We start from the raw sequence: 25262 nt of genomic DNA on the forward strand, positions 1-25262 counted from the left end.
TGTGTATTCTTAGTCAAAACACAAAATAGTGACTTCATGCACACTACACCAGCAATGTGTGGGTTCTTTATAAAGAGAGAACCAAAAGGAAACTGACACCTTGGTGAGGTTGTCTCCAATTCGAATCTGTATTTTTCTAGCTCTGCTCTCTCTTCCCATCATTTTTTCTATCCGTTAATTTCTCCCTGCTAAACCTTTCTCAGACTTGTCTATGTTTTTTGTTGTTGTTGTTGTTTGTTTGCAATTCCACAAAGGAAACAGCACTTGCTTCCATTATACTGATCTCTTTAGATACATTCACACTTCCTCAGAAGTGGTTCTTTATTCTACACATAAAATGAGATTTTTAGTGTTCTTTATTTTTTTTAAAGATACAGTACAAAGTTATTAAACTAATCTACCTGACCCTGCCTATACTTCTTTGATATCATATACATCATATATCATATATATTGAAGAATAAAACAGTAACAAAAATGGCTCAAGTTCCAGTTCTGTCCTGGAACATAATCCTGAGCAAGTTTCTCAACTCTCTAAGCCTTGGTTCAATTATCTCTAAAATGGGAAATTATAATTACTTGGCTTGAGAGATAACTGGAAGGATTAGAAATTATAAATGTAAAATGCTAGGACTGTAATCAAAGTAGTCTATCTTTATTCAGCACTTTCCAAAAGAAGCTAAGTTTGGGGAGTTTTAATGACTTGATCAAAGTCACAAAACTAAGAGATGACAGAGATGAGAATATCTCTCACACACACATTTTTTTCCCTAGCATGCCCTGAACCCCACTAACAGTACAGTTTTCTAGAGATGGGGAAGAGATGAGTACATAGTCATTCAGTAAGTGATAGCCGCTGGTATTCGATTACTCCTTTTAGTTTCCTTTTCTTGCATATTCTTCCTCTTTCTATATGCACTCTCTAACTCCACAGAACAAGTTTTCAACAGGGGTCTCTGGCTATGAAGACATCTTTGCTCACCCTTAGAATGGAAAGTGAAGTGGCTATTGCAATCTTACAAAGAAGGGAAATGTGTCTTCTAGAAGTCAGTACCCTTGTGACTTTTGATCACAGAACTCAGTAAATTGCTTCTTGTTGCCCATATTAGAAATGGATAAGATTTGAAAGAAGATTTGCATTGAGAGTATAGGTTAACCAAGTCAGTACCCACTAACTATTTACATAGCCAATCTCTAGCACATACACTCACACCACATTTCATCCGCAGAACTTATTTTCTGGATTGCAAGCTAGACATAACTTAATCAAATATTAACTTCTACATCTCTGGGATTATAGGAGGTGTGTGTGTGCGCGCACATGCACGTATGTGTGTGTGTGAGTTATCTACAGATAAAATCTAAGAGGTGACCTTAAATCAATAAGAAAGTGATTGGTATGTCACAGCCGCTACAGCTTTTCCCAAGTGTTTTAGATTTGAGGAGTTGTAGGAACTCTATTTTGATTTTTTGGGTTTCACATAGATTCTATTTTGGATCCAAATGTTTCACAGGATGCTATTTTGGTTTAAAAAAGAAAGGAGCTTTACTTAGCTATTTAAACCGACATTAATTGAACAAAGTAGGTGGATATAAATCCAACCATGGTATCATGCATGGCACAGATCAAGACAATGTGTATGCAAAATACAGGGTCTACACTTAGAATATGGACACAGATTTATTTCTAATATGTCTAGGATGAAAGGGCATTGTAAAACACTTTACTAAAATATCCTTTCCTTCTTTTTTTCTTTTTTGCTACTTACATTGTACTAAACTCTTAAATGATATTCTTAAATTTAAAAAAATCTCATTTCATTAATCTACTCCACCAAGAAAATACAATGTACATTCAAGTCAGATCTCTGCTATTTTAAAGAGCTACATCTCCAATTCTATGGAATTTCATAGGAAAGGCATAATTAGAGTGTAACTAGCTTGGTTGCATTAAAATTCTACCATTGTGGTAGCCTGTGCAAAGGGTACACCTAGAAATTACCGGCAACTGAGAACAAAGGTTTTGAATCATCTTGTTTAGACTACTACTACTACCTCATTCTGGGTTATTCTCAATCTCCATCCCTAGAATCTGTTCTCAATCTTCTGCCCTTTTCTTTCTTGTTTTGTGCTGGAGGTAGAGATGGTTATTGGCTGACCCCTGTAGACTATATCACTTAGGTTCCCTAGCCAGTTGGATTCTGGTTGGTTGAGACCATTGGATAGGAGAAAAGAAAATTTCCTGACCCCATCCTCAGCACTGACTGTATTTTTGGCCCATTGGTGCATTCCTTTAGCACACCATCAAGTGACCTCTCCTCCATAACTCTCAATATCACTAATCTCTGGTAAAACTACTTCACTCCCTCAGTACTTCAATCCCAGTTGAAGTAATGCTTCCCTAAGCTTGAGAGTCTTGGGGATCTTCACCATCCCTTGTTTGTTCTTCTATCTTTGCTCCAGTCCTTATTTGTATTTCCTAATATTTGAACTATCTGGGGTGAATTCTGTTTCCTCCTGGAATGCTGACTGATACACTCAGTGTATCCAATTGATGAGATCCATCTCTAATCTGCTTTTTGCTGTAATTATGCCATAAACTGATGAAAACATAATAAGAACAAATGTCCTAAACTGGATTTCACACCATTTTCCTAGGTAATATATCGTTCAACATAGTCGAAGGACAGGCACTATTCTTGGGGACAATCACTCTTCGCACATACAAACTCAGGTCTCATAAATACATATCACCTTTTTATTCCAAGTAAAACTCTTGTCTTTAAAATGCCATGTGTAACTCATGCTTTTTCTGGTTATCTTTTCCCTGAGTAGTAATGTGAAATTGTAACCTCCTTGCTGTATCTTATTCTATAATTTCCAGAAGTTACTAGTAAGTTTCATGTATGTGCTCATGAACAACTTCTCTTTATGTCCAATGATATTCTCTCATCTATCCTAGTCACCTACAATACTGAAGTCTTGAAGACCTAAACAGCATTATATGCAGGTTAGATCTGTTCTGCCTGCTTTGTCACGGCATTATGTGCAGCAATGTCAATGTTCTAAAACCCCCAACAGGACAAATACATGCATTGGAGTCTCCTATTGACCAAAACCATGCATCACTGAAGAGACTTACTCTGTCAGTCTGATTTTTCACTTAGCATGCACTTTCTTACCTAACCATAAAAGCAATATTATTATCCTCAATTTCTCACTGAAGTCTTAGTAAATATAATCCTTCAGATTGCCCATCTCACTTACCTGGAGTTTCATTAAGAATCACAGAACTCAGGCCAAGTGCCAAATTTATCAGACATATGCTACTGCTGGTTGTAAAAAACAAAACAAAACAAAACAAAAACTGCTGTTTTTTTCAGTTCCTTACGTGTGAGCATTTTATTACACCTTTTCCTGACAAACCTTCATGCAGATTTTGACTCTTCACCCAAATTGGCAAGACATGATCAGACTTACCGGAACCCCAGGGATCCAGCGGAGATCATTTGACTTATAGAAGTTGATGTGCAGGCACCAGATTTATAGATCTGCCTTTGTAGGTGTTTTTCTTCCTGTTGCCTTTCAACAACAATAATTCTGTTGTGGAATACTCTTAGAACTAGTGCTCTCTTCATGACATTAGAACTCCGATACCAAGTAGGCAATGCCTAAATTAACAGTGGAGGATAGTTGTTTCCTCCGCTTTCATCACATATGGGAACAGTTTGTTCAGCTACTCTTTATAACTTGTGCTCGTGCTTGATTATCTTTATGGCCAAGAATTCATCTTCTAGGAATCACCAAACTCAAACTCTCCTTTTTACAAATTACATTTGTAATCATGTTATTTCAGTATATATCTTTCATAAAATACTGTTTGCGTATAATAAATGTAGTAATTAAACTTTCTCTTCCATTTTTCAGGCTAACAAAAAATCACTTTCCTTAAATATTTTCTAAATATCATGTAACAGTTGATATTTAGAATCTTGAACAGTGAAATGGAAGACAGGAGGAGAGATGAAAGAAGTTCAAGTCTCTTTAATATAACTTTTTGATTCAAAAATCTGAAAGGAATTCTTAAGATTAAGAAACAATTTCATGTTTAAAGCTTCTTTTATAGCTATACTTCTTGAAGTGAATTCTATGCATAATCACTAATGCTGTTTTATTTCAAAGAGTTCCCCTTTAGGCTCCTGCTCATATTCATGTAGATGGGCAATAACTCACATTAACTATAACTAAAACTATGTGGAATGGGCAGTGGAGTATTTTCAGAAGCAGCCTAGGTGACTTCAATGTCTTCTAAAGTTCAAGTAATTTCTTTAAAGTAGAAACTATTTTGCATTAGTCTTTGTATTGCCAACACTTCCTGCAGTGACTAGAACAAAAAAAATCAATAAATATTTATTAAATAAATAATGGAATGATTGATTTCTTTGGCTGCCATTTTCTCCTCACTGTGGCTTTTGTCCTACTTGACATACTTTCTTTATTCTCTAACATTTGGGAAGTAACATCAAGTCTCTTCTCCCTTTGCTCTCATGTCCTATGTCACTTAGTTCTTATTCTCTTAGGCACTTTCTAAAAATTTTATTTACTTCTTTCCCTTCTAATATGGAAACTTGTTATTATCATTTCCACGTTACAGAAGAGAGATACATGAATCAAAAAAGTTAAGAGAATTGTTCAAATGTTAAATATTATATTGCAAGGTAACAATAATGAATCACTTTTTTATACGTTTTTAATTTTTTAATTTTTACTTTTATTTTTCTAAAGATTTTACCTATTTGAGAGAGAGAATGCATGAGTGGGGTGGAAGGGGGCAGAGAGAGAAGAAGACCTCCCACTGAGCAGGGAGCCTGACAAGGGGCTCTATCTCCAGGACCCTGGGATAATGACTTGAGCTGAAGGCAGATGCTTAACTGACTGAGCCACCCAGGAGCCTTATTTTTACACTTTGAATTCATTTTTAGTACTTAACTAGCACCATTTTAGTCACTTAGAAAAATAGTATAATATTTATTGAATAAATAAATGAATACCTGAATGAATGTGCAATGGGATTTCTGAATTGAGAGAACATTGCAGGTTGTATAATCTAATCTCTAAAAGGTTAAAATCCTAAATTTAACATGTATGTGTGGAAGCTTCTAGATTAAACGTTAAAGGTGTCTATGACTGTAATTGTCCAAGTACAGGGAACTTAAGAATTTTACCCATTAGTAGTCTATCTATATGAGGTTTAGTAAACTTCTAAGATGTTTCAAACTCCTTTCCCTCAAGAAGGAGGTCTGTTTCTCTAACTTGACCTAAGGAAGTTCTTAGGACATGTGTGTTTTTTTCCCCAGGTTTGGTCCCTCTGGCTAGCCTTCCATGGACTCAACTTTGGGCATAGGTATCAATAAGGCAACTTTACCCACAGTTTTGTAGCTATCAGAGATCCCAGCAGCACACTTAGCCAAAGAGGGACATGGCTGTCGATGAAAACCAAGAAAGTCATATGGCAAGTGAAAGATTTTCTCACAAAGTGAATCCTTGAAGTCTTTTAAGATAACTGGGAGAAAAGTAATTTGTGGAACAAAGATTTGAAAGTCTCTTACTAGGAAGTGAAGATAATATTCAGGAGAATGTGGGTAATTATTTTGGTAATTATTTCATTTTTTTCAGTGTTTAAAGAATAATAGTAATAAAGCGACTACACATTTTCAAGCCACAAATTTAAACACCACCGCAATATTCCTACGTTTCCTTTGAGAGATATAAGAATCTCAAATTCCAGATTTGAGTGTTTTGTTTGTACATTTATTCATTCATCATTTAATAAGCATTTCTGAATATAAACAATGGGTCAAGCACGGTGCACGATTTTTCAATACAGAATTGAATAAAACATCATACTTATTATCATGTAACTCAGAGTCTAGTGGATGATACAGATATATAAACATATAATTATATTGAGATAAGTTTTCAAGGAGTATTATAAAAATTAATTGTGACAGCACAAAAGAGGGAGCAATAAATTTGCTATTTCATGAGAAAATTACAAATATATTCACTACTATTTCTCACAGCCTACTTTTCTCTCAACGTTGAGTTCACAAGATGACGCACCTCAATAAAAGAGCATTCATGTCAACATCTGGGACTGCACTAATTAAAATGCAGTTTAGCAAATACAAACTAAATACGTATTCTGAGGAATTACCGAGTTATTACTTATACAACAAACCACCTATAGAGGTCACTAGGAGTTTGAACTGTAGCTGGTGAGACAGATCGCTATCAAAAAACTTAAAAATGAGGATAATTTTCATGAAAAGATTATTCTAATAGCTTGCAAAAAGAAAACAGGAGTTAGGTTTAACTCAAACTAGGGAACCTGTAAGAAAAAAAAAAATCCTGTAATAGTAAATCCTAAAATAACCTGAAAAGACAGATTACACTTTGAAAATACCTCAAAGGAGTACTTTCTAGGTGGGATTTGTGCAAGCAAATACAGAACAAAAAGTGCAGGGAATGCTTAATTGATCAGTTTTAGATAACTAAAGAAGAGTTTGCACAAGTGCAAGAGGGTTTAACACAATCTAAGTGTTGGTCAACAGATAAATGGATAAAGAAAAAAGAAAACGTAAGATGATAGATAGATGATAGATAGATGATAGATAGATAGATAGATAGATAGATAGATATAGTAGGTGTGTAGGACAGACACCCCTGCCCCCCTACCACCCCCTAACCACATAGAAGACTCTAAACTGGAGTTCTTTCCCAGAATAAGTGTTATTAACATAAATTTTATCTGAGTCACCCATTTATATGGTATGGCAAACATTTAATTACCAAATACCAACTCTTTTTAAAGCCCAATAAACTGCATTCCTTTCCTCTGAAGACCCAAAGTCCTACCCCTTTCTTCTTAATTCAGAACATGTATTCCTCCTTTTGCCTCTTTATATTTTCCATGTCTATATGGATTCCCTGTACATATACCTATGAAATTTGGTTTTCTCCTATTATTCTGTCTCATGTCGATTTGTTTCTTAGTCCAACTAGAAGGACCTTTGAGGGGACAGGAATTCTTCCTTCCCAACAATATATACACTCAGAATATAATATACAGTGGAATATTTTTCAGCCTTGATAAAGAAGGAAATCCAGCCATGTGAGACAACATGGATGGACCTCGAAGGCATTATGCTAAGTGAGGTAAATCAGACAGAGAAAGACAATATTGTATGATATCACTAATATGTGAAATCTGAAAAAGCTGAACTTATAGAAACAGAAAGTGCAATGATGATTCCTAGGAGCTGGAGGTGAAGGGAATTGGGGAGACATTGGTCAAAGGGTACAAACTTTCAGTTAGAAAATGAGTAAGTTCTAGATAATAATAAGGCACAGCACAACAATACTGTATTATATACTGCAAAGTTGCCAAGAAACTAGATCTTAAATATTTTCCCTATAAAATAAAATGATAATTATGTGACATGATGGAATGTTAGCTAATGCTATAGTGGTAATCATATTGCAATATAAAAATGTATTGAATCAACACATTGTTCACCTTAAACTTACACAATGTTATATGTCAGTTATATTTCAATTAAAAAAAAAGAAAAAAGCTGGAAAATCTGAGTGGGCTTGGATTACAAAAACCTTTGGGGGGTATGCATTTTGTAAATAGGGTCATTAAAGACATTAATTAAATAAGTGAAATATTTTTTTTCTGATTTAGAATGTCTTGAGAGACAATGTACAGAATAGCTCAGAGAAGGAGAAAAGGTAGAGAATATTGTTTAAAAATGCAAAGATCAAAAAACAAACAAACAAATACAAACTTTGGGAAACAGCTAATGAAAGGAACTAGAGAAGGGAAATAACCTACAAATGGTATAAAAGCACCCCAAAAGTACAAATATAAACAGAACCAAAGAATACATAACAATGTCAATACATCCAAGATTATGCATCAACTTTTCTATTAAAGCTATCATCACCAGCAGTGCCAACTAATAGCCTTAGACAAATTAAAAGCATGTGATCTGCATTGTATTTACATTTTTGAACATAATCAAATTCAGTCCATCAAGTCAAACATGCCAAACTTTTGGACAACAAAGTGGACTGGGATGTGTCATTCCATTTTCACTACTTTTTATTTTTAAGAGGCAACGTAAAAAAAAAAATTGGTGCATTCACATAAAAAGAAATCTGTAGTTCTGTCTTCTCAAAAAATATGAAAATAATGCAAGATGATCTGAAAGTGTTTGGTTTATGTCTTTGTGGACATCAACAACTGGTTGTTTCCATTAAACAATGCGGTGTGCTAAAATTTTTACCACCATCCAAGGAATTGCTGACACCACTACAGGGTCAATTATTATTTATCATCAGGCTTACTATTATTATATTCATAGAAAGGAAATATTTCTCTGTAATCATACCTTGATTATCACTTGTGCAAAAACTAAGTATAAACCAAGGGAGATACGGATCTCAAGAAAATTGGTACAAAACCAACTTCAGTACCTAAGACAGTTCCTGGCATAAAGTAGGCTTTCAATAAATATGTATTCAATGAATGAATACATTTCTACTACCTCTCTACTTCTAATTACCTGCCTCTGCCACAGTAAGGATTTGAATGTTTAAATCACTGCCATGGAAATTCTGTAGAGGTTCTTTGTTACTCAGTTGATTTATCACCAATAGCAAAGAAACAACTGATGACCTCATAGGTTCACTGCAACAACAATGGAATTCAAGAATTCCAAAAATATAATGACTGTTTTCTGTCTTTCACATTCAATAATGCTAACAATTCTTTTTTCACTAGCCCCAAACAATTTACACCAATAAAGTAATTAACGGCCCAATGTTGCCAATCACAATAGTAAACATTTACTTTAAAATAATTGCAATGTGAAAAATAAAGAGGTATCTTGAGAATATATGATCATTTATATACTTGTAAGAAAGATACTGTCAAAAATAACATCAAAGAGTACATCTGAAACAATTTCATGGAAACAAGAAAAATGTGCCCATAGTGTCTCATTCATCCGTTCAGTCAATTTCTCTTCCTTTTCCCCTCCTTGTTTCTAATGAAAATGTGTTGACTTTTAAACTATATTTTTGTTTATTATTTCATTTTCTTTTTCTCTGCTTGGGTCTGCTGTTAGAGCAGAAAGAAACTTTCTGCCAAGATATAATCCTCTCAGTTATTTTATTATTCATATGCAGAAACCTTGATTTTAGTCCTTCATGAAACTAGAGAATGTTTATAGAAATGCCATCAACACTTTGATATGGAAATGGGATAGAACAGTGTTAGAAACTGGGAACAAAGAGAGAGAATTACAATCAGTGTACCAGTATAAAAAATAGTGTATTGTTGATGAGAGACTGAATATACAAATGGACCATGGCCAGACCACATAGAAAAATAGAACTTGGGCCTGCAACCTCCAGCAATCAGCAGAGGAAACCAACCTTTCATCTATAATAAACAACCCAGGAGGCCAGCTTGATGTAAATCAGATTTGCAAGAAGACAGACTGCTAACTCTACTGATAATCCAGGAAGTTAAACAATAACTCTGTAACAATTGGTCCATAATGGCCAGGGTTTGATTAATAAATGAGAGCTTCCCTGATTTTTGTTCCCACTACCAACTTAGGACCAACCTGAGAAGTCAAATATGCTCTCCTAACCAATTATATAAAATGCTTCACTTCTAGTTAGTTTACCTACAGCTTTCTCATGCCAAGGCTCCATCAAGGACTTAATGCCCCAAACAAACCACAGATGTCTCTTCTGTGCTAGAAGATTTACAGGAAAAATAATAGAGAATTTCTAGTGGCTTATTACCCTGTTCCCAAAGTCTCAACCAATGACCTATAATAATAATGTGGTTAATAATTATACAGAGCTCATAATAAGGTGGACATTGCTTTAAGTGTCTATTAGTGATCTATTGCTGAAATAATAAATTACCCAAAAATTCAGTGGCTTAAAACAACCAAGTTCTATTTACTTAAAATTTCTGTGTGGTTAACTCTCAGGTTTTGACTTGGAGTCTCAGAAGGAAGTCAGAGTCACAGCCATGTGAAGACTTGAGGATCTAATTCCAAGAGGATTCATTCACATGGCTGTTTTTAGGAGAACTTGGTTTCTCATTGGCTGAGAAACCAGTGAGAAACCAGATCCAGTGAGGAACCAGATCAGTTCTTCATCATGTGGACCTCTCCAAAGGGTTGCTTGAATCCTCTCCACAAAATGGCTGACTGTCTTCTGATCAGAGAATGATCAGAGAGAGATGCAATAAGAAGACAGGGTACTTTCGGTGATCTGACCTCTGAAGTCACACCAGTAACTTCTGCCTTTTTCTATTTGTTAGAAGTGAATTTCTAAGTCTAGCCCATACTCAAGAAAGGGACCTAAGTTCCACCTTTCATAAGGCATGTCAAAGATTTTGTGAATAGAAAATATGTAAGCTACAACAAAGTGATTTATCTGATTATTAACTCAATCTCTCCTAAAACTCCATGAAATAGGTGTTACTAGTCCCATTTCACAGATGAAGAAGGTGATGTTCAAAGAGACAAAGTAATTTGTTTTCACGGCTGGTATGCAGCAGAGCTAAGATTTGGACTTTGACAATCTGGCTTGCAAGTCTGTACTTTTAACTTCTATGCTTTCTGTCTTACAAGGTATATACCTCACTGGACAGATTATTTTTCCATTCTGAAAACATCTCCCAGGTTAGTATCCCCTGTAATTCCTGATTCCCATTCTCCCTCTTTTCTAGTTCTTTCTCCTTTCTGCCAGAGCAGTACCCTTGCCTTTCAGAGCTCCCATCTCCTTGCTTACTGGGGAAAACTACCTTGTCCAACAATACAGTCTTCTTTTCTCCTCTGATTGTGTCCCAGATTTTGTGTGTTGGAGAAGTGAGCCCACTCCTCTGAGAAGCGAGCCCACTCCTCTGAGAAGCATGGCTGGAGTATTACATTTAGAGGTTGAAAATACTGAATAGATCATTGGCTAAAGAACATTATGGAAGAGGCAGGAGCACTTGTAATTCAAAATAAGAACAGTGTTCATTTGAAAGATATGGTAATACAAGGAAAATCCTAGTGCTTCCCATCCCTCCCCCAATTTTGACTGTGATGCTTCTTTGTGAAATACCCCATAACAAATACTCTCATTTTTTGTCATGGCTCTGGTTTGCAAGTGTCCTACGCACCCATTTGATCTGAGTCTTAAATAATCCTAGCACTGAAAAGAGGCTTAGGTCCCAAAAGGACAGAGGCCTAGAATTCTGTCATCTTAATTCTTAAGACCCACACCAGTAATGCATACTGTATCAGTGGTATTGTGGGTTAATTAGGCAATTACTGATAATATTTCCACAATGGAGGAAATATGTTTTATAATCTAAAGAGTTGGCATAAAACTGTTGAGAATAAAATGGGTATTAATTGTATTCCAATGTAGAAATCCTCCAATAATTAGGAAGAGTATTTCAGTCTGTGCAGAGAACTAATATTTTAACAGTGTTAGATTCAGCAAGCATAATTCTTTTCTTTCTAAAATATATCTGAAATACTTTGCCTGGTATAAGTTATTCAAGAATTTCAGGAAAACAATTAAAAAAGCTGATCTAACAAACTCGCAAATCACTGTTGGGAATCAATCCTATAGATTTATGCAAATTTTAGGATTAAATACAAATCATTGGAGAAAGTTTTAAATGGTACTGATTTTAATATACTTTCTGTCCCCATGTATTAACATATGCACACATGTTCTGAAAATAACTGCATTCGGACAAATGTGTAATTTAAATGTTTGTTTATCTTCTTAATTGCTGCTCAGTTTTAACAGTTTGCCTATGATTCCATGATGCCTTTCGGACAGTAAGATTTCTCTTCTATTCTGTGATTTCAACAAACCCCTCAGGTAGGCTTGGTATGACTTATTTTTTTAAAAGGTTTTCTTTATTTGAGAGAGAGAGAGAGACATGAGCGGGGGAGAGGGGAAGGGGGAGAAGGAGAAGCAGACTCCTCACTGAACAGGGAGCCCAACGTGGGACTCGATCCCAGGACCCTGAGATCATGGCTGGAACTGAAGGCAGACGCTTAACTGAGCCACGCAGGTGCTCCTGGAAGGCTTATTTTTTGAGAACATCTGAAGCGCTGATGGCTCAGTCACCTTCACACTCTCAGAATTTTGACCAGTTTATCCTATTTTAGTTGGTTTGTGCCTCCTTTTCTAGTGCATGGAGTAAACTGACAGTGTGGATGATCTAGGACAAGTTGACCCAGCCCTGGGGCAGCTCATGGTAATGTTAATAAAACAACACACAGGGCCCAATATGGACCATGTGAGCAAAAACAGTCCATACAGAGAAAACTAGCTGGGATTCTCTTTCTTCCTCTAATGCACATTTATTTGCAACATGGGAAGAAAAATACTTTCTAACCTAATATGAAATCAGTTATTCAGAGCCTCTGTCTTCTAGAAACCCTAAGAATCACAAACCTCATCTGTTTAAATTTGTACCAGACATTCTAGTAAAGATGGCACAGGCTGGGGTTCAATGTGATGGGATTATTTATTTGAACACCTGAACTCCATAACCTTCTGTGGTCCTAGGAGCGTATTACTGAAGATGACCTGACTCTGATTGAATTAAAGGAGGACCAGAGGGAGATTGGATCAAGAGTGCATGCCAAGCATGTATATCATCTCCTATCTTAACTCCTAAGTGGCAGAGAATATTTGTATTTGAAAAAATATATCAAGAACAGTGCCAGAAAATAAGAACTATTACCACCAGTGGGCCAACATTTTTTGAGAAATTCCTAGAAGATAGAAAGCAGATGGGATTAGATAAACAGAATAGAAAACCCATGAAGTATTTGTAGGGGACAAGAAGGGTAGGCCTTCTGGGAAGAAGGGAGTGGTCAGAGGGAGAGCTGGGGCAATTGACAGAGTGATGAATGGACAACTGCCCTAGTCTCTGCTGGGTTTCCAGACACAGGCTCTCCACTCTCCCTGAATTCCTAGATTAATGTACTGGGCCACATCTGCCTCCTTGACAGTCAAGCGACTGTGAATGCTGGGGTTCAAGAGGCATAAGGAGGTCACAGATGGCCAGCAATCCCAGGGAAATAGAAATATCACAAAGGAAAATAAACTATAGCATCCCCATAACACGAGGGGCAATCCTTATAATCAGGTTTTACTATATATATTTTTCAATGTTTAGATTGCTTATAATGGGAATAAGTTCCTTTGTAACTTGTGAAATGAAGAATGCTCCAGTTCCTGGAGCGCCTGGGGGACTATCCTAACTTCAGGCTCCTTTCATCCCTTCCCAGGCCCCAGGTGTCATCCACTAGTCAGGGTCTGCCACTTCCTTAAATACCTACCTCCCTGAACTGCACTGTGCTAAGCCAGCTCAGGCTCCGCATGCCGCAGGATCGAGTCTGTGCAAAGAAGGATCCTCACTTTTCTTGCTCGTGTCCCTTAAATTGCTTTCTACTTCAAGAAGGTAGGCCTGTGAAAAGAAGGTTAAAATCATGAGCGCAGGCCATCGAAGTGTTAAAGAGAGCACAAGGCCAGAGGTGATGAGAGCTACAGCTTATGAACAGTTTGGTTCTTGTCCTAGGTCTTTAAGTCCTGAACTTTCTAATTCTTTTTTATGTTCCCTGGCAGTGCCTTGTACATTCTATGTTTATGACTTGGATCACACAGTGTTCATTCCAGATTCTTTATTTCCACGGCAGGGGCTCTGCTTAATCGGGTAACTAACTGAACCGTTTATGTATCATGAGGGCCTGAATCGAAACAGTGTGACACCTGTGGAATACGTGAGCCACTTCCAGACCTTTCAGTGTAGCGGGGCACCACACCCTTGGACAGGACTCCTACCCGACCGTACATACCTGCTCCCTTTCATTCATAGGAACACCCCTGGGCTGTGTTGTGTCAACGTTATGCATTTGCAGCTTTGATTTCCTTTTAAATTCATATTTTATTCTCCATTGTTTTCTCTCATTTTGACAAATTTCAGAATCAGTGTATTTAGCCTACTGATGCTATCTGAAAACACTATTAGCAGCAAAATTTCTCTAAATGAAAATTATTTAAAGATTTTATTTATTTGAGAGAGAGAGAGCACACAAGAGACAGAGTGAGAGTGGTGGGGGAACGGCAGACTTGCTGCTGAGCAGGGAGCCGATGTTGGGCTCTGGGGATTGATCCCAGGACTCTGGGATCATGACCTGAGCCAAACGCGGACGCTTAACCGACTGAGCCACCCAGGTGACCTTCTTTAAATGAAATTTTATGTGAATGTCAACTATGGGAAATACCAGTCCACCACACAGTCTCTCGCCCCCTTCCTGCCACTCAGCTGGCTGGGCCACTTCATGGAGTCCCCACATTCCTGGGCACTGAGGGTGATGTGCTCTGATCTCCCCCGCCTCCAGGAAAGGTGACCCAGTGAAGTTCATTGAGGGAACACTAGACCTTTTTTAGAGGTAAAAAAGTTAAAGCTTGTCATTGTGAATGCCATTAAGTAAATATTTTCCACTTAAAAACTCCAGGTATACACTACTTAAAAAGAATTAGTAGGTAAAAGTAAGGTCATAACGACATTTCTTCATTATTTAATATTTTATGAATCCACTAAACATATATGTTCAAGTGCCTACTTTTGCAAGGCACTGCACTAGGTGTGGGGCAAAGAAGACAAACTTAATTTTTCTGCTCTTGGGGCACTTGCATCGATTATATTGTGCTTACACAGGACTGACATGGAGCAACAAGTTTACACGTGAACCCTGCTTCGACGATGCCCTTGAAGGAAGAAAGACAAACAGAGCTTCCCCCACCTTCACACACAAACTCTTTAGCTAAGACTTCACATTTGTCTCCTCAAAACTAATGTCAGTAATTTCTTTTCCTTACAGACTTACACAGGAGGATGACGTGCACTCTTACACCTGAGGGTGCTCCTGTCTGCCGCTGAGAAGAGAGGTCATTAGCATTGGGGCACCTGGGCGGCTCAGTCGGTGAAGCATCTGCCTTCGGCTCAGGTCATGATCCCAGGGTCCTGGGATAGAGCCCCGCATGGAGCCTGGCATTCAGTGGGGAGCTTGCTTCTCCTTTTCCCTCTGTCCCTCCCTGCTCTCTCTCGCTCTCAAATAAAGAAATAAAATCTTAAAAAAAAAAAAAAAGTCATTAGCATTAAGGCATAGTCTGTCTATAAAAAGAAGCCTCAACTCCAGAAGGCTGAGAGCCAAGGAGCAACCGTACGTATTTCAACTCTAGAACAACAGACCCTGCTCTTAATTCTTTGCCGTAGCCAGCTCTGCTTCCTGTCCGCTGCAACCTGTGGGTGAAGTTTGGATTCCTGATGTACCTCTTTAGACAGCTTAGGAGACATTTTTTGTGTTTGGTTTTAGTAAATACTCTTTGTTTGGTTTTAGCTCAGAAATATTTATTTCCTTTATTTTCTTGAATTTTAAGGTAGAATTGAAATGATTCTTTACATAATTTGAAGTGTCGAAAGCACATCTTTGGTGTTTCGATAACTTCTTTGAATTTTTTTGCAGACTGTTAATAGGGAAAAATTATTTCTTGCTAAGTTTAGGTCATGAAGTCTTTTTGTCTTACAGTAGAAATATATGGGATCAAAGGAACTACGCAAAGACATGGTTAGAATCTATTTCCGAATGCGTACATGTGTTTCTTCCATCTGACTCTGTCTTATGCTCAACTCTGCATGACATAGTTACAGTGATTATTCTGCTCCCTCACTAACTGGTAAAATGCAGAATCATGAACTTGGCTTTGACTCAATGCACAGCATTATGCTGTTGTTAGGTCAAACTTCACCTAACGCCGATAAAATCCCAAGTATGCAAGAGGTTCCAGTGGAGCTCCTCCAAGTTTAATGGAGCACATGTGGTAGAGAGAAATGGCAGAGGGGTTCTGGGAATTCAGATGGGAGCTGTGAATTTGAAGTGCTTGCTTCTAGCTGCTTTTTGAAAACTAATGAGCACTCTTCTAGCTAAAAATATTTTATATAATAAGCCTTACATTCATAAGAGAAGTGGGACCAGTGGTAATGTAGACAAAATAACAAAACATGATTAATAAGGAATGATCAGTTTACAGTGTTACATTTCCTTGGTGAGAGAAAGGCTCATGCCGCGAATCTATTAAAGACACCTTTGAGAATATTTCAGTCAGAATGCTTTAACCTTGGGATCAGGTTTGAAGGAGTATCAGATATAAGGTGACAGAAGCAACAATAACTAACCCCACACACGCCTGGTTTGAAAGCTCGATAGAACCATAAAGAAAAGCACAGCTGGTGTGGTGGTATTATAAAATCACAAAGAAAAATATCCATCTTCTTGACTCCTTGCTCCACTCACTCTCCAACGTTCCTCATCTCCTGTTATAAAGATTAAGCACATACCTCCCACCTCCTCAGTTTTCCCTTGTTGTTGTTTTCTGAACATTCAAAGAACCTTGTCATCAGTCTGACCTATTTCAAAATATGCGTCTACAAAATTAAAGCCATTCCATCTCCATTCCTTCATTAACTCCTATTTCTTCAGCACAGCTGGATCTCATGCAGTCCTTTGAGAAAAGAAATATTAACAAATGACCTGGCTTTAAAGTTTTCACAGAGAAAAAACAGCCTTAACAAGTCCATTTCTAACAAAAGACATTTTTTTAGTTCTCCATGTCTTAAGATGTGGAAAAGAAGGTCCCTGCTTTTAGGGGGTTAGTACCTCATTTATTTTTTAATATGATGCTTGTTTGTGTGCATCTTAAGTGGTGGAATCGCTGAAAATACTAGGAGACAAAAGAAACTGATTCAATTTCAGCAAAGGGCACTTTTCAGACATTAGTAAAATAGTACTTCGGAACAAGTAACATTGGCCCTGGGACGGGTGGCATGGAAGGGCATAACCCACATTTTTCCCGGAGAGAAGAATTCACTTCTATGTACTTATTCCTACTGAGAAATATGCTTTCTTGTAAGGAGTTTTGATCTTTACTGTATATTTTTATTTAGACATACTTATAGAGCGCTTTATATGAAAAAGCTCAATACTAGCCATTACGAGGGAAACACAGATAACTATAACTTAAATGCTAAAGAAAAAACAATAAGAGTAGACAGTTCCAGGAACAATCTCTTCGGGCTTCCCCAACACTATCTGATGGGGCATCTGACAGCTAGAAGCAGTGGATTCAAACCTCTGAGTCCCCTCTGTTCTCCTGTCCAGCAGATGGGGCTGACTTAGATAGACCTGCTTCCCCAGCACAATTGTGCCTGAGGATTCCTGGTATGCCCTTGCAGCCAGAGCTGCATTCCTCGTTCTATCCCAGACCCAGTGCTCTCTCCTTTCTAGGGGCTCTCTAGCTCTGGCACTTTATGGCTCCAAGTTGCTCTAGACCTGCTCTCATCAAAGATTTTTAGACATAAAATCAACAAGAGTGGTTTGGATAGGATGAGTTAGGCAAGAACTATTAGGTATTGGCTCCTGGGCCCTAAAGTAGGAATTAAATTGAATTCTGTTCTTCAAGAAAGTATGATCAGGCTTTCTAATGTATAGTGTAACATTTCGCAGAACAATGCCAAGTGCTCAAACTTGACAAGAAAGAGGGAATGAGAGACAACAAGAGAGAGAGGGAAAGAAAGAAAATTATTGACCATCATAAAAATACAGCTTTTGCTTACACATTTTATAGCACCAAAGAATTTAAACCAATTCCAGAAGAAATTTTTTTCTTTTTATTAATGAAATAACCCACCTGGATAGACTTACTTGATACCCTCTTAGGTCTCCATGACTGTGTTTGTTCCTGGGATAACTGACCAAGGGGAGCTGCGTGCGTTCTGTCAGCCTCGTTACATGTGAAGGAAAGGAGGCCATGTCAAATTAAGGGAGGCTACTGCATGGTACGTGCTGGGACAAGTTCATACAAACTGCTTTGGGAAATAATTTGCAAGACTCGAATTACAAAGGCTTGTGTATATATGGCCAGAAACATGTAAAAGCCATCTGTCCTTTCGTTACTCTACCTAATTATATTTAGTTAGACTTACTCTTGACCTACATGCTGGTATACTGTCATGAGTAATTTACGATTTTTTATAAATATATACTTGCATCTAATGAAATTACTATCTTTACCAAAACTTATGAGAAAGATACAAGGGCAGAGAGAGAAAAACTGTCTTCCCTACGTCTGGTTTTGTGGACCCAGAGAAAGTGGGCCTCTGCTTGTGTGAATCATCATGATTTTGAGAAATTGCCTGCAGTCTCCTGACATTTCTTCTGCCTAATTTTAATACCAATTGCTTACCTATTTCAAAAATGAAGCAGCAAGCAGGAATGCTAATCCTGAAATCCCTATCTTGCTCCATAATAGATTCAGCATTTTTGAGAAAATAATACCTTTATTTCAATGAGAAAAAAGGCCTTTACAGACCTTTCATTAAATCACAAAACAACCTGTGACAAAACTACAGGGTACTATTATTATCTTCCATCGCCAGATGGAAAAGTGAGGGATAGAAAGAGTTAGTTTCTTAGGATTACCTAGCTGATGACTAGCACGCTCCCTGCAGTCTCCACTGTTTGGTCTGTCTGTACCCCAGGACTGCTTGAGTCAGCCCTGCTGCTACGCTACACGCCGTCCTGTTGGAAGCGTGCCTATTGTTGATACATTGCTGGCCAAGTATTTACTCATCGAGTGCTTTGTGAATTACAAGTTATCATTGTCATATTTAATTAATTAATTGTTTCAATTGAACTGTAGTCGACACACACGTGACATCAGTTTCAGGTCTACGACATCATGATTCGACAACTCCATAGGTTATGCTACATTGGCCACAAGTGTGTAGCTACCATCTGCTCCGGTGACTATTTCTTGCCCAGTCTCTTAGCGATAAGTAGCTGAACAAAAACTCCTGGATGAAATTAAGCCAATCAGATTCTATATCACTTGGTAATGTGAAACATGAACAAAAACACAAATGCATTAAGAATATGTTGATACTGACTTTTCAAATGAGAGTACCTCCAAGCGAAAGAAGGTCAACGTCCTTGCAGAGCACTTGGGGACTCCCTGGTCTGTGGCCTTCCTGCAGTTACATCACTCAATTCTTCAATTGATTTATGATCTACCATAATTTCCTTCATTTTTCCCTAAAAGGCATCTGAACAAAATTAAGTTTTAATTTGGTATGCCTGTGGCTCTCTTTTTATAAGGGCTATTTACTGACATCTCAAGTAAAATTTTTAAAAAATCTTCTGATCAAAAAATTGCTATTATTGCCAAATGATGTTTCTTCAATCATCACCAAACTTTGTTGATTGCTTGCTTCTCAGTGTTCTAACATAGTTTAACTTTCCTCCTCTAAGTCCTGTAAATATGCTATCTTCTGTCTAAGGATATAGTCACTCAAATCCACATGTTTTAGAATGTCCATTTTAGTTTGAGCTCATTTTTCTGTTTATTGATTTGTCAGCAAAATTAAATAAAAAGTAGCTAGATAAACATCTTGTATCTACTGATTTTAAGTACAATACAATTTTTTTAAAGAGCTATTTATTTATTTGAGGGGGAAGGGGCAAAAGGAGAGGGAGAGAGACAGACTCTCAAGCAGACTGTGTGCTGAGTGCAGAGCTCGATCTCACGACCCTGAGATCACCGCTAGAGCCAAACCAAGAGTTGGTCTCTCCACTGACCATGCCACCCAGGCGCCCCCAGTACAATATAATTTTGATGGGAAAAAAAATTGACATTAAAAATGTACAACTGTTAATAATTTATTAATTCATTTCCTAAAAAGTATGAAAAAGAAATTAGGGTAAAACAAACTTTCTTCTTAAAATACTTAGAATCTGCATAGAGTAATATGGAAAGGACCAATGATAAGTAGTCTTGATTCGGTATCTGTGTCTGTCACTAGGTCCCTTCACTGTCACTTCTTGAGAGCACAATTTCCTGCAAAACACGGGGGGTGAGAGATTAAAAAGACTGGGGGCAGAGGGATTGTGAGGAGATCTAGATTAAATCCTCTGGCCATAGAATCCTTAGGAATTTCTTGAAGGACTTCAAAAACATACAGGAATGAAACCTTTGTATTTAACATAATGAGAGAACATAATTTTGATAATTTCTACGTAGATATCATAGTCATGTGTTATCATTGCTATTTGCAAGGGCAATTATATGGAGTAGTTTTGAGGAAATCATCTATGTAATTGGAGGAATATGCAATTTGAAGAAAAGCATATATGCAATTCCCAACCAATAAAGGTGATTAACCAGAAAAGATGTAGTTGATATTATATATATGCCAAAAAAGCCCAAACAGGTATACATACACATATGTAAATAACGTATAGGTAAATATCCATGAGGCATTATGACCAAGAATATTTTTAAAGATGTTTTCACACTGTCATTATTTTTCTATTCTTTTTGGATTGATGGGGATAAAATTAGTGTATATGCCAAAATTAATTTTATTGCAATGCAGAGATACAGAGAAGGTTTTGACACACTGTATGAAATCAGTCAGATCGAGCTCAAATGCAAGCTCTTTTGCTTTCTAATGTTCTCATTCTCAATTTCCTTTCTTGTAAAAGGGAGACAATGCCATGTCATAGGGTTGTTGCAAGGAGAAAATAAAATAAGTACCTAATGGCCACAGCACAGTTTAAGCCGTCTGTATTATCGTTACTGATGGCATGGAAACTTGCCCTACAGCACCCATGCTGCTGGTGGTGGAAGGGTGGTTAGGGCTTTACCAGAGTAGAGGAGGGGCAAGTATTCCAGGAAGGGATAACCACACATACTCTCCATAACTAACTATATGTAATATCCAATCTGCCCTTATGTTTAACATCTGGTTTTAAGGAGACTAACTCAAAATCATACATAACATGTTGATCAAAGAGCCAGTGAGAAGAATCTCCCTAAAAACATTGACTGAAATATAATTAAGTTGCAGATACTTAAAAAGCAACTACATTGATGTGTGAACTGTCATAAATGCTTATGTCGCCTAAGAATATCTGTGATTTTCCTATTTATTAAGCAGCAACATTATTGCTTTTCACAATAAAATATTCATGTGACAATGAATTCATTGTCATAATTAGTGGAAAAAACATAAAATATTTATTTTGTTTTCATTGTCCTTTTGAAAGGAAAGAGAAACATAAGGGGGGGAATAAATATTTAAATGATAAAATACATTTTTTTCTTGAAATCAACTTACATTGAAGAACTGTAATAAATGTTATTTTTAGCTTTTAGTAATTTTTAAAATATTTCAATAAAATGTTATAGCTGCTTTTTGTCATTTTGTCTTTCTGTATCTTCTTCCAACTTGAGTGTACATCACTTGTCATGCAGTGTGTTACGGGATGCTACAATAAAAAAAAAGAGAGAGAGAGAGAGAAAGAGAGAAGATTCTTACTTCTCAGTGCTTGTGAATATGAGATTGAACTGCTATAACTTCAATTTTTCAATATATAGTTACATGGGTCAGGCTATATGTTACACGGGTCAGGCTACATGCTGACTTGTGAACTCACTGTTCCCACAGGATTCATAAACAGAGATGAAACATCAGTTTATTTGGGTTGATATTGACCGATGTTTCTCTTAAATAATATTGTCAGTATACCATTCCAATAACAACAAAAAAGAAGCAAGATTTTTTTTTCTCAAATAATAAGCAGCATCTCAACATTTCTTTCCTTCTACAATGGGAAAGTGTCCTCAGTTACTGCAATGCTGCTTGATATAGACTCAAAAAGATAATAAAGTTGTGAATTTCTAACAGTTAATTAGCAGACCATTGTTGAATGCACATTGTGTATGGGTAATAAGATTATCATAAGCATATGAAATACTGTGAAGATAATAAAATTTTTTAAAGTGCTCCACACTTTCAAGAGTTTCACTTTAGAGTCCAAATTTTAAAGCATTAATATTGGTAATACCATTGAATTTTATTTTATTTTTTAAGAATTTTTTGTTTTTTCAGTAATCTCTACACCCAGTGTGGGCCTCGAATTTACAACCCTGAGATCAAGAGTCACATGCTCCACTGACTGAGCCATTCAGGTGCCCCAATAATTACCATTGGATTTTGAATTCTGTATTTATCTTTTTATCCTCATATGCCCCATTTATTTGTTGTGAGACCTTAAATAAATTAATCTCTCTAAATATAAGATTCTTCATCTGTAAAATGGCAATGATGATGATGATAATGATGATGATAGACACATATTTCATGGCTTTGTGATAAGAAGTTTGTGAGATAATTTATGTTTAGGATTTAGAACACTGCCTAGTGCATAGTACATATTTAATAAAAGGTGAAGTATTTTTTACTACAAAATCCTAGCAGTTATTTTGTAGTATATATTTTAATAAACAAACACTTTTATTTAAATGACTACTTTTTCCTGATATGCTGAACTTGAATTATGCAGAATGAAATATGAAATAAATGAAAGGGCATCACCACAATTTAATCACATACGAATCTTTATTTTAAGGTAAATTATCTTTCTTTAATTTTATGAAAACTGTTATAGATACTCTAGAAAGGCTTAAACTCTTCAAAATATCCTTACTTTTGCTTGTCTTACTGTCAATTAAATTCCTTGAGCTTTAAGTGACACAATCTTAAGGTTTATAATTCTAAGGAATATTTGCATGGAAAAAAATCTCATAGGTTCTGTCAACAAAATATTAGCAAATCAAATCCGATAATGTAAAAGCAAAACAAAACAATTATACAGCCTGACCAGTTTATCCTAGGTATGCAAGGATGGTTCAGCATTAAAAAATCAATTAATGTAATTGATCATATAAATAGGCTAAGTAAGGATAATCACATGATCATATCAATAGCTGCAGAAAGAGCATTTGACAAAATCTAATACTCATTCATGATAAAAACTCTCAGAGGGGCGCCTGGGTGGCGCAGTCATTAAGCATCTGCCTTTGGCTCAGGGCGTGATCCCAGCATTCTGGGATCGAGCCCCACATCAGGCTCCTCTGCTATGAGCCTGCTTCTTCCTCTCCCACTCCCCCTGCTTGTGTTCCCTCTCTCACTGGCTGTCTCTCTCTCTGTCAAATAAATAAATAAAATCTTAAAAAAAAAAAAACTCTCAGAAAACTAGGTATAGAGAGGAACTTCCTCAACTTAAGAAGGATATCTATAAAAAGCCTACAGCTAACATCATAGTTAATATAGTAGTCCCCCTGACCCCAATTCATGGTTTTACTTTCTGCAGTTTCAGTTACCTGTGGTCAACCACAGTTCAGAAGCAGATGACAGTAGCCTAACACTAGGTCACAGTGCCTACATCATTCGGCTCACTGCATCTCATCACGTAAACATTTTGTCATCTCACGTCATCACAAGAAGAAGAAGGATGAATACAGTATAATATAGTTTGAGAGACAGAGACAGACCATATTCACGTAACATTTATTACAGAATATTATTATAAAATTAATCTATTTTATTATTAGTTGTTAGTAATCTCTCACTGCGTCAAGTTTATGAATTAAACTTTATTATAGTAAATATGTATAGGAAAAAACATATATACATAAAATAGGGTTCAGTACTATCTACATTTTTAGTTATCTACTAGGGGTCTTGAAACATATCCCCTGTGAATAAAGGGAACTACCATAGTGAGAAACTTGAAATTTTCCTTGTTAAGATCAGGTAAAAGGCAAAGATGACCCATCTCACCACTCCTTTTCAACACTGTGCTGTAAGTGTTAGCTAAAACAATAAGACCAGAAAAGGAACTAAATGGCATACAGACTTGAAAGGAAGAAATAAAACTATCTGCTCTTACATGACAAGACTGTCTATGTAGAAAATGCAAAAGAATTGACAACAAACAAACAAAAATCCCTCTTGGAACTAGTAAGTCCTTATAACAAGGTCTCAGGATACAAGGTCATTATAACAAGATTGCAGGATACAAGGTCAATCACTTTTCTGTATACCAGCAATGAACAAATGATTTGATTAAAAGCACAGTTTACATGAGCAATCCCCAAAAATGTAATACTTAACTATAAATCTAAGGATGGGGAGTTAAGATGGCAGAGGGGTAGGGGACCCCTTTCTCAGCTGGTCCCCTGAGTCGAACTGGGTAAGTACCAGACCAGCCTGAACATCCACGGAATCAGCCTGAGACGCAGGAAGATACATCTGGATCTCTACAAATGAACATCTCCAGCGCTGAGTATTGAGGTACGAAGCAGGGAGCCCTGAAACTGCACACAGATATCAAAAGATAAACGGAAGGGGGAGGGAGCCGCCGCGTTCGGGCACCGGGAAGCAGTAGCCACCTGCACGGGGGAGTGGGCGGACTCACTCGGGACCGGCACCTGCGAGAGAGCGGACTGAGACCATGAGCCTGGGAACATGCGCCACCAGACTGAGGGACGGAGCTCTGGTGCGCTCACTGGATCCAGACTGAGACCGGGAGCTTCCCGAGCGTGCGGGGCGGCTGGCAGCTGGCAGCATTAGAAACACAAAGGACAGAGATGCAACGGCCCTGGAAGTGAGGGCTGGGACGCCGGGTGTGAGGCGCACATCCCGGGACGCTGCAGGGTTGAGCAGCACCAACAGTAACGGAGTTAAAGTGGCCAGAACATCAGTGGAGAACGGGCCGCAATCCCTCTGTTCTGTGACAGAGGCTGAGATTCGGCCGCTGCTGCTCTGACTCTCAGAAGAGGCACAGCAAACCACCAGGGAAAGCCGCCAGAGAACAAAAGCCTGGAAATACCGGCTCACAGTGTGCCCATCCCCATCCCCCCTCGCAGGGGACACGGAGACTCTACCCAAACAGGGCTGCCTGAGTATCGGCGCGGCAGGGCCCTCCCCCAGAAGGCAGGCTGAAAAATCAAGAAGCCCACATCCCTAAGATCCCTATAAAACAAGGGCACACGGCCTGGGTCCTGGTCAATAATTTGGGCTCTGGACAACCCTGCAACCTCTCCTCATCAGAATGACGAGAAGGGGAAATCCCCCAGCAAAGAAAAGACAATGAGTCTGTGGCCTCGGCCACAAAACTAACGGATATGGATATAACCAAATTATCAGAAATGGAATTCAGAGTAACAATGGTCAAGATGATGTGT

At 37.5% G+C, this 25262-nt stretch overlaps 1 long non-coding RNA gene across 37 annotated transcripts in view; it reads right to left on the reverse strand.

Moving 5' to 3' along the window:
* LOC123793462 (uncharacterized) overlaps window positions 1–25262 on the reverse strand; it is a 191377-nt gene that overhangs the window by 110730 nt on the left and 55385 nt on the right. For 24 of the 37 annotated variants that reach the window (XR_015725537.1, XR_015725568.1, XR_015725567.1 and 21 more), the window contains 3 exons: window positions 21349–21499; window positions 15002–20066; window positions 3480–13578 (listed from right to left, as the gene is read on the reverse strand). This is a non-coding gene — a long non-coding RNA (uncharacterized LOC123793462). The remainder of the gene's footprint in view (window positions 1–3479; window positions 13579–15001; window positions 20067–21348; window positions 21500–25262) is intronic. The other 13 variants (XR_015725556.1, XR_015725552.1, XR_015725560.1 and 10 more) reach the window with 13 other exon arrangements.

The sequence above is a fragment of the Ursus americanus genome, chromosome 8 (assembly GCF_024610735.1).
Source record: "Ursus americanus isolate L20-20 chromosome 8, mUrsAme1.1.p, whole genome shotgun sequence".
In the NCBI taxonomy this organism is placed as follows: Eukaryota; Metazoa; Chordata; class Mammalia; order Carnivora; family Ursidae; genus Ursus; species Ursus americanus.